Source organism: Narcine bancroftii, chromosome 5 (assembly GCF_036971445.1).
Source record: "Narcine bancroftii isolate sNarBan1 chromosome 5, sNarBan1.hap1, whole genome shotgun sequence".
Lineage (NCBI taxonomy): Eukaryota > Metazoa > Chordata > Chondrichthyes > Torpediniformes > Narcinidae > Narcine > Narcine bancroftii.
In genome coordinates, this window is record NC_091473.1 from 95,373,088 (window position 1) to 95,386,529 (window position 13,442).

Genomic DNA, 13,442 nt, shown 5'->3' on the forward strand with positions numbered 1-13,442 from the left:
TTTGGTGTGCAAGAGCTTTCAATTACAAGCATTTTTTCCCCTCAGTTATCGAAGGCTGGCTCTCCCTATCCCAATATCCCATACACCATGGAAACAGCTCCTCTGGCTCACCTTGAACCCATCAGCCAAGTTGAGAGAAACACGATGGGCTGTCTGTGCTAAAGGAAACAGAGAATGGAGAGACGTCAGGGAAAGCAGGAGGTGGAGGTTTTAATGAAAAGCCAGAAAAGTCAATATTAATGCCATCTGGTTGGAAGGCATCCAGTTGGAAGAGGAGGGGCTGTTCCTCCAATTTACCGGTGGTCTCAGTCTGGCAGTGCATGAGACCATGGACAGACATGTCGGCAAGGGAATGGGATGGAGAACTGAAATGGGTGGCCACTGGGATATCCGTGCTATTGCAGCAGACGGATCCAAGGTGCTCAACAAAGCGATCTCCCAATCTGTATCCAGTCTCTCCGATTTAGTGGGAGCACCGAATGTAGTAGATGACCCCCGCAGAATCTCAAGTGAAATGTTGCTTCACTTGGAAGGACTGTTTGGGGCCCTGAATGGTGCTGAGGGAGGAGGTTGCAGAGGCTGGTGGGGTGGTAGGTGAGGATAAGAGGAATCCTGTCCTTTTTGTGTGTGTGTGGGGGTGGAGGGGGCCAGGGCAGATGTGTGCGTAATGGAGGATATGCAGGTGAGTGCTGAGTTGCCCACCTGAGCTGCTCCTATTTGCTTGCGTTTGTCTGTGTCAAGTTTCAAAAAAGAGTCCTGACCTGAAAAGTTGACTGTCCATTTCTCTTCATGGATGTTGCCTGACTTGTTGAGTCCCTCTAGCTTTTCTTTGTTGCTTATAAATTTAGCCTGTCAGTTTCCAAGCAATGTACTTTCATGGAGCAACAGCCAGTTCCATAAGGCCTTCCCTCCCAGCACCAGGTCTGCCATGTTTCCCTGTTTTGCTCATTCTCTTAATGCACTTGGATACCAACTCCTTCCCAGTTTTTTTGCTGGCAGTCTGGGAAGTCCAGTTCTGAGGACAGTTCAGACCACTTCTTTTTTTCCTAATCTATCTTCCTTGATTGAAAGTGTTCGCCAAACTTTTATTCCTTTACTGTTACTATCCAGAAAATGGAATGATCTTTCAGGCACCCTCTCTCAGCCTGGTAAATGACCAGTTGTGAGCAGTCACTTTCTTTCTTTTCCTTTTCAGTTCATAGTCCAACCACTTGTTAATTCAGGTGAAATTGATGGTGTCTGAATTACAGGTAGCAGCTGCCACCCTTCAATTGATGGTGTCTGAATTACAGGTAGCAGCTGCCACCCTTCAATACAAGAACTGGCAGACTCACAGTGGAAGTCTTGTTGGATAAACTCGAGGCAGGCCAATTGATAACAGACTATTTGCCCACAACATACCCCTTTGCCTTGTACCATCACCGGTGCTGGTTGATACTGGCGTGACTGTATTGGACCATGCAGCCCAAAATGTACAGTAGTATGCTAATATATAATGAAATTTAGCATTTAGTTAAGTTATTTCAGATACAGATTTGTGTATATTGGGCATACAAATGTGGGTATATAAGGCATACAAATTTGCAAAATACAAGAACCATGATTTATTTATAGGTCTTTGATTTACAATTTTAGAAATAAATTTGAAAAGTTCAAGCTTTTTATGCAATTGAATGGGCTGAGTTAGTTAGAGTTAGGAAGCTGCAATAAATCTTGGAATAGAGAAGTGATAATCAGCAAGAATTTCTGCTTAAAATCAATATCCAATAACAACTGATGGAAGGCTGATTGATTTTAAGGTGGCCTCGATGCTGTTCATGTCAATAACTCCTAAAATACAAAGGCAGATGAGTAATGGAAAACAGTGGATACATTGGAAGCAGTCACCCAGTAGACTGCCATTGACTCCTCATGGGCTTTGAACAGCCAGTTGAGGGAGCTGACGGGGTTTTATATTTGAAATATCATGACCCTGCACCAAAGATGGTGGTGCCTATTAATCGGCAGCAATCACGAGGGGCTGCAGAACTCCAGGGAAGTGGAGGATAGTGAATGATCAGCCATGTTCTGAAAAATGGCAGTGCTGGCTCGACGGGCCAATTGGCCTACTCCAGCACCTATTGTCTATTGTCTAATAACTTGAGCAGGCACCAGAGGATGGGAAGACCACCCCCCATCTGAGAGAGAGAAGTGGAGGAGATGACCTATGGGGACGGTGACAACGACGGCAGACCAATGAGGGGGGGTTCTGCGGCTGAGGGACCAGTGCATGCAGCTGGCTGCTGGAAACTTGAAGCAAGGAACCTGAGGAAGCTGTGGGCTGCTGGAGACTCACGCCAGGCTGCGAACTTCTGGAGACTGTCTCGAACTGGCTGGAGGCGTACCAAGAATTGAAACCCAGATGCGAGGAGGTCCTAAGGGTGCTGAAATGTTTCTGATTGTGTCAGAGGTTCTGATCTGGAGCTCAGGTTGCCTATGGTTTGGGCTGGACTTTGTGTGGCTATGGAGGCTGTGGAAGTGCTGGAAGTGAATCTACAGACACTCGGTGACTCTGGGGGCCTCTCTTTTGCTTCTCTCTCTCTCTGACTGTAAGTCTGACTGTAAAAACTCTAACAGGCGCTTAGGCAATTCCTGCCGGTGGCGAATCTGTCTGCCTTGCAGCAGGCAAAAAAAAATTCATGTAATATGACACTGTTTTATTACTATGATAATCAATTGAATCTTGAACCTGCGGAATTTATATAAATTGAATTACCTCCCTTTGCTTGGAAAGATTGTGGAGGATTTATGTAGATGGAGGAGCCTACCTGTTACTTTAAAGGGCAGAATCAGTTGTATTAAGATGAAAGTAATGCCAAGACTGCAATATTTCTTTCAATCCTTGCCCATTCTTATACCAATTTTTTATAAAGCACTTAACAAGCATGTCAGTCAATTTATATGGAATTCGAAGATGCCAAGAGGCTCCATGGAAAAACTTGGGTGAATTTTGATTAACTTTAATAATATTTAAAAATATTATTTGGCTGTCCAATTGAAATTTATAGTATTTTTTTTTGAGGGAGGGGATGTACCTGATTGGGCTCAAATTGGTCTACACATCATGGGAAAAACCAATGTGGTGGCCGATGCACTCTTGCACCCGTGATCAAGTCCATCCAGGCCCTGTCCCAGGGAATAGACTATATAGCCCTAGCCAAGGCACAGCAGGAAGACCCTGAGATCCCGGCATACAGGACAGAAGTTTCCGGGGTCAGGCTGGAGGAAGTCGCCATTGGCTCTGGTAACCAGATGGTCCTTTGCGATGCCCCATCATGCCAGCAGCATGGAGATGGCATGTTTTTGATGTGGTGAACAACCTGGTGCACCCAGCCATCAGAACTACTATCAAAATGGTGACCAGTAGGTTCATCTGGCATGGTCTCCGGAAACAGGTCAGTCAGTGGGTCAAGACCTGCACACTCTGCCAAACGTAGGCTCAGCCACATCCACATCGACATAATAGGGCCATTACCGGTCTCCCGTGGGGCGAGATACCTCCTCACCATGGTTGACTGCTCAACAAGGTGGCTGGAAATGGTCCCACTGACTAACACAGCCATCGAGACCTGCACCAGGGGACTGATTGACACCTGGGTGTCAACATTTCAAATTCTGGAGCATACGACTTCCAATAGAGGTTCTCTGGGCAGTGCTGGCCAACTTGCTGGGAACCCGGCTTCACCACACCATGACATATCACCCTCAGGCCAATGGATTGATGGAGTGGTTCCATAGGCACCTAAAGGCAAAAGAGACTAATCTGGGCAGGGGAGCTACCCCTGTGGATCCTGGGGATCCACACCACACTGAAAGAAGATTTCAACACCTCTGCAGCCAGGATAGTGTACAGCGCACCTTTGATTATACCAGGGGAGTGCTTGGCTGCAGCCAAGGATGCAGAGGAACCAATGACTTAATCGATGAGGCTAAGAGAAAGACTGGATACTCTCACCCCTCTGCAGCCTCTGCCACACAGCCAAGCCAAGGTCTATTTCCCCAAAAAGCTAGAGGCCTGTGAGTACATTTTCATCTGGTGGGAGGCACATCAGACACCTCTGCAACGACCGTGTGAGGGGCCATACAAAGTAGTCAGACACAATGGGTCGACATGCGTGCTGGATATTGGCGGTAAGGAAGAGACTTTCACCATCAACTGCCTCAAGCCAGCACATCTGGACATTAGCCAACCAGTCTCTATGCAACCCCCACAACGCAGAGGTAGGTCACCGAAAGTGGTGGACAGCGCTCCGATCGCTGGTTCAGGGAGGTCATGTAGTGACCTACTAACCGAGACGCAACCCAGTACACAAGATGGCTGATGAACACGGCAACTGTGCAGACCCCGTGGGGGCCAATGACCTTCATCCCAGGTGACAACTCGTATGGCGGGAAGCAATGAGCAATGGCAGGAATGCTGACCAATCCGAGGTCAGCACTGCCATGTCGTCACTTCTGTCATCAGCAGCAGGGAGAGCAGGCCACGTTTCCAGTGCAATAAATCAGTCTTCGACTTCGATTTCCGTGGGTGTATGTCATTCTTTCCACATTTTGCAGTAGTGCATGCACGACAATGTCCTCGTATTTATCTGTCCTCATGTAAGTGGAAAGAGACTACTGTTATGAGCCCAGAGCACCCAAAACCCAGCAGCAAAAGATATTCAACAAGATAAATCGTAACTTAAACAAAGGTTGCTTTTAATTATCTTTAAACATGAAAATAGAATCAAACTTTAACTTATCTCTATTGACTTAATTAACAACTCTCTTCTAATTCTAAGCACACGTGTATGTAATGTATGTGTAAGTTCAGAAAAGTTCTTTGGTTCACAGTCCAATCTCATTTCTCATTCCTTCAAATTAACTAGTTGAAGACAATTCTTATATTGTGCACAGAATTTAACATTTATAAAGTTCACCAAGCTTTGGTGCTTGAAGGGTAAATGATTACTGCTCAGGAAGGTTCTTGTCGGTTTTCAGAGGGAGATTTGTTGTTCCAGGACACCCACAACTGATATATTTCCATCAGCTACTTCAGTTTCTTGCTGACGAAACTTTCCCCTTCAGGGTTCTCCAGATGATAACCTCTTTCTTTCAGGTCACTGCAGAATTCCTTTTAGTTTCTTTTATTCCAAGTGAAACATTAGACCGCCAGTCCCCTCCTCTTGCATGAACCACAAGGGCTTCAATCAGGCCGTCTTCCAAATGGGGTTTTCCACAAGCTTGTCATCTTGTCCTGTTCCAGTCCCAGCTTCTATTGCTGGCTGTAACACTGTGGAAGTGATTTTTGTGTGTCTCTCTCTCTCTCTCTCTCTCTCTCTCTCTCTCTCCCCATCTATCTCTCCTCTCTCTGAGAGAAAGCCTGTTTGATTCTCTCTGCTTTCAAAACCACATGACCCTCTTAGAACAACAAGTTATCTTCCAGACAATCTGCGGCTCCACAAGATCTTTTATCTGTTGCATTTTATAAACAACAATCCAATAGTGAAGTCTCTTGAGCAGTCCTCAAAGCTCTTGCAAAAGCTGTGGAGCTGATGTGTCTAACATGGGGCAGAGCTCCAGTAATTTAAATAAGATCTGTGTTAATGTGTTTTTATGTAACCTATCTAACAAACCGTTCCCAATTTATCTCCCAAAAGCATATCTATATACTCTGTATACTACTTGCATTTACTCTCTCTATACCCCTCGTAATCTTGTAAACCTCTATCAAATCATCCCTCATTCTTCTACACTCCAAGGAATAAAGTCTTAACCTGTTTAATCTTTCCCTGTAACTCAACTCCTGAAGATCCAGCCACATCCTAGTAAATCTTCTCTGCACACTTTCAATCTTGCTGATATCCTAACTGTATTAGGCAACCAGAATTTCACACAATACTTCAAATTTGGCCTCTCCAATATCTTATACGACCTTGTCATAACACCCCAACTCCTGAACTTAATACTTTGATTTATGGTGGCCAAGAGGCCAAAAGCTGTCTTTACCTCCCTGTCAACTATGACACCACTTTCAGGGAATTATGTATCTATATTCCCAGATCCCTTTGTTCCTCCGCACTTCTCCATACCTTATCATTTTTTTGCGTATTTCCTACCTTGATTTGCCCTTCCAAAATGCAACACCTCACACTTGTCTACATTAAATTCTATCTGCCATTTTACTGCCCATTTTTCCAGGTGGTCCATATCCCTCTGTAAGCTTCAAAAACCTTCTTTGCTGTCCACAATGCCTCCAATCTTAGTGACATTTGCAAACTTGCTGATTGAATTTACCACATTATCATCCAGATCATTGATATAGAAGACAAACCAATGTACTGATTCCTGATGCTCACCACTAGTTACAATCCTCCATTCTGAGAAGCAATCATCCACCACTACTCTTTGGTTTCTCCCATCCATCAATTGTCAAGTTCAGTTCACTACATCACCATGAATACCAGAATCTGAGCCTTCCATGTGGTCCTTGTCAAAGGCCTTACTAAAGTCCATGTTGGCAACATCCACAGCCTTTCCTTCGTCAACATTCCTGATAACCTCCTTGAAAAATTCTATAAGATTTTTTAAGCATGAACTACCACACACAGAGTCATGTTGACTATCCCTAATCAGTTTCTGGCTATCCAAATATTTTTATATCCAATCTCATAGAATACCTTTCAATAATTTACCGACTACTGATGTCAAGCTTACCGGCCAATAATTTCCAGGGATACTTTTGGAGACATTTTTAAACAATGGAAGAATGAGAGTTACCCTGAAATCTTCTGGCACCACACTGTTGGATAAGGACATTTAAAATATTTCTGCCAGACCCCTTGCAATTTCTACACTAGCCTCCCTCAAGGTCTGAGGGAATATGTTGTCAGGACCTAGGGATTTATGCACCCTTATTTACTTTAAGACAAATTCAGATGCAAACTGTCCTGTGGGACAGGTCCCCGCATCCTTGGAAGAGAGCCCAATGATCCAGAAACCTGAAGCCCTCCCTCCTGCACCATGTCTTTAGTCATGTGTAAAGCTGCATTATCCTCCTATTTATAACCTCACTAGCATGGGTAGCAATTCTGAGATCACTACCCTGGAGGTCCTGTCCTTCAATCTAGCACCTAACTCCCTGAATTCTTCTTGCAGGACCTTCTCACTCTTCCTATCTATGTCATTGGTTCCCATATGGACCACAACATCTAACTGCTTACCCTCCCTCCTGAGAATGCTAAGAACTCAATCTGAGGTATCTCAGCCTCTGGCACCAGGAAGGCAACATACCATCCGGGATACTCGATCTCTTCCATAGAACCTCTTATCTAACCCCCTAACTATGGAATCCTTTATCACTACAGCTCACCTGTTCTCCTACCTTTCCTTCTTAGCCACAGGACCAGACTCCATTCCAGAGACCTGTTCACTGTGGCTTGTGCCTCACGACAGTATCAAAATGGTATACTTGTTATTGAGGGGAAAGGCCACAGGGGTGCCCTCCACTGCCTCCCTGTTCCCTTTCTCTCTCTTGACTGTCACTCTCTGCCCTCCTCCTGCCTCCTTGATATGATAGTGTCCCTGTAACTCCTGTCTATCACCCCCTCTACTTCCCAGATGATCCAGAATTCATCCAACTCTCATTAACTCCTTAACACCTGATATGTTTTTGAATGGTGGAATGAAACTGGAGCCCCTGGGAAAAACCCACACAGACATGGGGAGAACATCCACCTCCTTACAGACAGTGTGGGATTCGAACCCTGATCCCGATCACTGGTGCTGTAAAGGTGTTCCACTAACTGCTATGCTAACCAGGCCGCCCCTTTGATAGTATCTGATAATAATTATGGTTGCATTTTCAACATCTTAATAAATAAGTTTTGAACTAGAAATTTGTCATTTAATTTTTTAATGTCTTCAATTAAACAAATGCTCAATCTACTGAGTGAAGTGCTCAAAACTCAACATGACAGAAAGAGAACCATTTAGAGTTAAATGTGAATAACCTTGAAAGCTGAATCTGGTTGTGATGTTGTAAGGGTCATCAGTGATTGTGTGACATTTTATGTGGTGAAGAATATCTCATCTATTAGATGCTGGGGTATATTGGAGGCACTTCATTCATACAATAAAGATATAAAGTTTGACCATCTTTGATATATTTTTCAGCTTTGAAACTAGGCTGTCCATGGCTGAGTGTACCTGGCAATAGTCCTGGGAAGAAGCGTGCACCTGACGAGTAGACTCATCTGTCGTGCGGTAAGGGTTAAAAGATGATGCTTAATTTAGCAGTTGTTCATTTTATGATGGATATGAAAAGAAGTTGTAACGTTCAGTATTAATCTAGTGCCAAGAATACCCTAAAAACACATGTGATTGTTCAGTTACATGCATCTTGTAAAAATGAATGTTTTCCTACCACCTTTTTATCCTATGTGCTTGTGTAGGATAAATATAATTAGTATTCATATGGGCAACGATCTGGTTGATGTTTTAACAAGCAGTTCATTTTTATTATAGAATTAAGCCGATTAACTTAGAAAACTTCTGAGAATTAAATTAAACTTTGTCCTTTCATTCAGGTAATAGGGTCAAATTCAGGTTTGTCAACTGAGATAAATGTTTGTTTGAGAACTGAGAACTTTGTCTCCTGAAAATTAATTTTGATATAATCTGACCTGTTCTAATGGAGGATACCTTCAGCACAACTTAACAGTTAGTTTGGCATTCATCATAATAAATTGGAAATGATGTCAACAAAAATCTGAAAACTTTGAGTATTAAAATTATAGGTCTACCATTGGGCACATAACAGAAGTTCTACAGGAATAATAGTGACTCAAACTGCTTTCAGATAGCTTTAGAAACAAGATTTGAAATATTAACTCTACCTAATGTATCTTGCTTTCTATCCAAATGAAATAACTGTTGGGGGAAAAAAAACAGCTATTATTTTTTGCTTCATACAAGAGAATCCTTTGAATTCAATGGAAGCAAATTCTGCTGCAATAATGAATAGTGCACATTTGGGCAATATATATTGATTGAGAGATGGTGATGCATCTCGATGAATCAGAAACAATACAATTGTTTTTATTATTTCAAAATTAGATTTCTGTTGTATATCTTTGGAACATACAAAACCATTACTGATTGAACAAAGTGAACAAACACATTAAAAAAAACTGGTTGAAATAAGAGCCATATATGTATAGACAGCAGGAAAATTGATGACAAGGGAGAATGCAAAAAGCAATAGAAGACTGAAATTATCAGCAAAATGTATAGTGACAATGAAATTATCCATTTAAGTTTAAAAAATGAACAAACATATTAAAACTAAAATCCCGGTTAGGTAAGGAATAGGGGCAATATGAGTTACAGGAAATAACACTGGACAACAGATTTTTTCAAAAGGTTTGCTTTCTGAAAAAAAGGGAGATTATCATAGTCAACTTCAGATTGAGCACAAAGATAATTTCAGATTTGCTGTATCACATAGTATGTTGGGGAAACATTAAATTACTTTTATTGAATTTAGTATGTTTAATCGCATAATGATGCTGATATTGTGTAAGTTTAACTGACCTAAAAATGTTTTGTCGCTGATTTTCATTTGTACTTTGCATCTGATGCCTCTTGTATCAGTGTCCAATAATTGTTGGATTCCAATTTCCCTGACTCAGTTTTTCTATGGTGGGAATGTCCTGATGAAACCTTTCTCCATGTTTGTCACTGACTCCACCAAGATCACCAGGGAAGACATCTAAATCCGAATGCAGAAAATGAATTTCCATTGACCTGTTGTACTTCATAGTTTTGTATGGTTGAAGCATTTAAAAATATGACAGGAACTCACAAAAATAGTTTAATCTAAAAAGTGGTATGTGATAGGAAAATTTTAAGGTGATTTTCGTGACCAGCAGACCAAAATCCCTCAAATACACCCAAAGGTGTTCAGGAATGAACATCTTTATTGTCCAGTGTAATGAGGATGAATACATGTCTAAAAAGCTCAATATTATTAAGGACAAAGCAGCAACTTTAATTGTACCTCACCAATCTTTCATTTTCTCTGCTTGTCCTTGCATCAAAACAGTGTAATGCAGCATCTTGCCAAGTCTTCTGTAACACCACTTCCCAAATCCATATGCCTGAGTGGTAGAACAAGTGAAGGCGACAAAAGCCAAGCATGTTGTCAATCAGCTAGTTGTAGTTTGGTATTCTGTGATACCCCAGATCCAGACAGATTGTGCCCACCCAATGATCCCATTACCTTGTAAACTTCAGAGCCATTGACAATCTGCAGGAGACTCCTCAAAGAAGTGGAGCAGCATCACCAACACTGTAATTGTAAAATTCTCCAAATGAATGATCAGGGTAATTGAACCAATTTCAGTGTTCTTTCCCCGACCAATATTATGGCATTGGGATTCACTCAGTCAATTCCAATGGGCGTACCACGTTGTTTGCATGTCTGATTCTAGATTCCCAAAAAATGCTCCTCACAGGGCTGCATTACCAGAAGGTCCAGGGAAATTGTTCAAAGATGTTCTCAAGTCTTCCTTAACATTTCCATTGACTCATAAGAACCCCTGGACTGCCACATCTCAAAATGAAGAAAAAATTATTTTCAAAAAATCAGTATTTTGCTGTTGAATTTCCAGGAATGCAGTATGTGGTTTGGGCTGCTCATAAATTCTGAAATGACACTTGTATTGTCTGGTTATATATTTAGTACAATCAATTACTGCATTTTATTAAACCCATGGTAAAATATTGAAACTTACAGTAAGTAGATAAGTTAGTCTATTTCTCATTTTACTTGATATGCTTTACACAAAATCTTGCATGCTAATTTATATTGTTTTTGTTGCACAATTATTGCTTTAGGGTTGCTTCACATTTACAATATCTCTGCAATTGTTATTAGTGTTCTGACAGTGATGTAGTTGAACGTAGCATGAAATTTTTATGACTGGCTGAGAGAAACATGGTGTAGGTGGCCTAATATTAAACTTTCACTGCAAATTGACTTCATGATAAAGTATTTCCTAAGCATAAGCTTGGATTAGGGGAAGAATGGAGGTTGGAAAAGCAATGAATTATGACAATCTAATGTGGTTGGATTTTGATTTATACACTTCCAGACCAAAGAAAGAATCTTAACTGGGTACACAATATGTTTTCAAATGGACTTTCCACCATTGGAAGCCTAATTCTTGGTTACCCTTGAATTGTGAGGTGAAATGATTAGCTATTGGGCTCCTGAAATTAAATGTAACCTTTGCACTTGCTCATCTCACTGTAGCCTCATATGATTTTGCAGATGCCCATCGGTATTCCTACACTTATCATCGTACTAACTTGGAAGGAGAAGAATTCTATGCTGTTTGCATTGAGAGGATATCACTAACAGAATATATTTCTGTTTACATAGTCCTATCATCAGCTTCACTACCTCAGGTGCATTCAGTATTTTTTACCTCTTCTGGCAGAAAATCTGAGAAATGGCTGTGAAATGACCATCTGTTACACTTCCATTTCAGCCCATTCTTCAAAGGAAATAAAAAATGGGAAAAGGTTAGGTTGTAACCCCAACATTATGAAAGCATGTAGCAATTGAAAAGGTATAGAAATACTCCCAATCTCTGGAAAAGAATTGGCATCTAGCATCTCAATATTTAGGTTACTGTGATTTTAAAATTAAATAAAATATTGCCAAGCTTTCTATTTGTAAAGTTGGTATTTTATTCATGAAAGTTTAACCATTCAATGGACAAATAATTAAAATTGTATTTAAAGCTAAAGTGAACAATTTTTAATTCAATAGGACAGTTGTGTGTTTTGGCACACAAGCTAGAAAATCACAGAATAGGTAATTAGTGATTGCAATCTGATGGAAAGATGATTTGATAATAATCCGATCAATTAGGTTAACATGAGTTAACTTTGCATTGGAAGTTTGTCCTATGTAGAGAGGAAGACCTACCATTGTGCCCCCCAAACCCCCAATTCCATTATTTAATGATATCCACTGTAGGTTCAGAGCAATGCAATAACTATGTTTCAGAGGGCTGATAGAAAAACATAAAATTTAGCCATTCAAGCCTGATCCATTATTCAATAAGATCATGATTGATCCTTTATCTCAATACCTTTTTCTCGCAGCATCCTTTTGTATCTAGAACCATCTATCACCTTAAATATCTTCAGCTACTTGAATCCAACCTCAATATTACAATGGGTTTCACTTCTTTACCACTCAGACCAGTCCTTTTCATCTGGGAATCTTGCATGATTCTTTCATCACCTGCTAAATTCATACTAGCTCACTGGACCAATAGGGGACTCATGGCTTTAGACTTAATTCAGCTCTCCAACAACCAGTGAGCTTTCCAACAGCAAGAGCCAAGCAGCATCTGAAGAAAAAGTGGCAACCATTTTTGAGGTCTTGACAAAAAAATTGATGCACTTCAAAGAGGATGTTTTGTCCTAGCTGGAATCATTAGTGGTGTTAGGGGTTATATTAATATGGCTATGAATAAATATGTCTTTAAAAGAGATAAATTATGGGGTTTAGTGTAGATCACTTCACAAACAGAGTAACATTTCACAAAAACTTCTCATTTAAAATGCAAGAGCTTTACTGAAGCTGGACATTCAGGCTCTGGTTGGCTTTGCAAAGACAATGGAACTGCTTTGGAAAGAACTTCAAAAGCACATGCAAATGGAGAAGTCCAGGCTCAGTGCTGATAAGATCTTTCAAAGATTGGTTTTGGAGCCTTGGGAGAGGTTTTAGTTTTTACAAGCAGAGAGAGGAAAGAACAAACAGGATTCTTCTCTTAGAGAGAGAGAGAAGTCAGTTCTACAGTAGCAGTTGAGGCTGCAAAATGGCAAGCTGGCAGGCTGTTGAAAGGTCACATTTTGAAGATGGGTTGTGAGTTCTGAGGTCAGCCTGTTTAAAACCTTTGTAGTCCTTATAAGAGGAAATGGCTGGCTAGACTGTTTCTCCTGAATTAAGGGAAACAATAGGAACTCTGTTGTGACCAGGAAGAAGAGGTTATCATTGAGAAAACCCATGATGGGCCAAGTTTCTTTGGCAAGATACTGAAGTGACTGATTGGAGGAAATCAGTTTGTGTGTGTCCAATGAGCAACAAATATCTCTCTGAAAGCAACAAGAACCTTCCTGAGCAGTAACCATTTAACTTTAAGCACCAGAACCTGGGAGATTCATGTGTTAAATTGCCTGAACTTGGAGAAATGAGAAGTGAATGGTTGGACAGTGAAACAAAGAACTTTCCTGAACATTACATACATGTACGCTTAGAATTAGAAGGTGGTTAAGTTAAGTTAATTGTAATAAGTTAAAGATTGATCCTGTTTTTATGTTTAAAGAAAATTAAAAGCAACTTT

General features: G+C 41.0%; 1 protein-coding gene across 6 annotated transcripts in view; it reads left to right on the plus strand.

The window, feature by feature from the left end:
* Positions 1 to 13,442, plus strand: part of lrrc7 (leucine rich repeat containing 7) — a 501,081-nt gene that overhangs the window by 218,750 nt on the left and 268,889 nt on the right. For all 6 annotated transcript variants that reach the window (XM_069938447.1, XM_069938442.1, XM_069938444.1 and 3 more), the window contains one exon: positions 8,194 to 8,283. The gene's annotated coding sequence lies outside the window, so the exon portion shown is untranslated. The remainder of the gene's footprint in view (positions 1 to 8,193; positions 8,284 to 13,442) is intronic.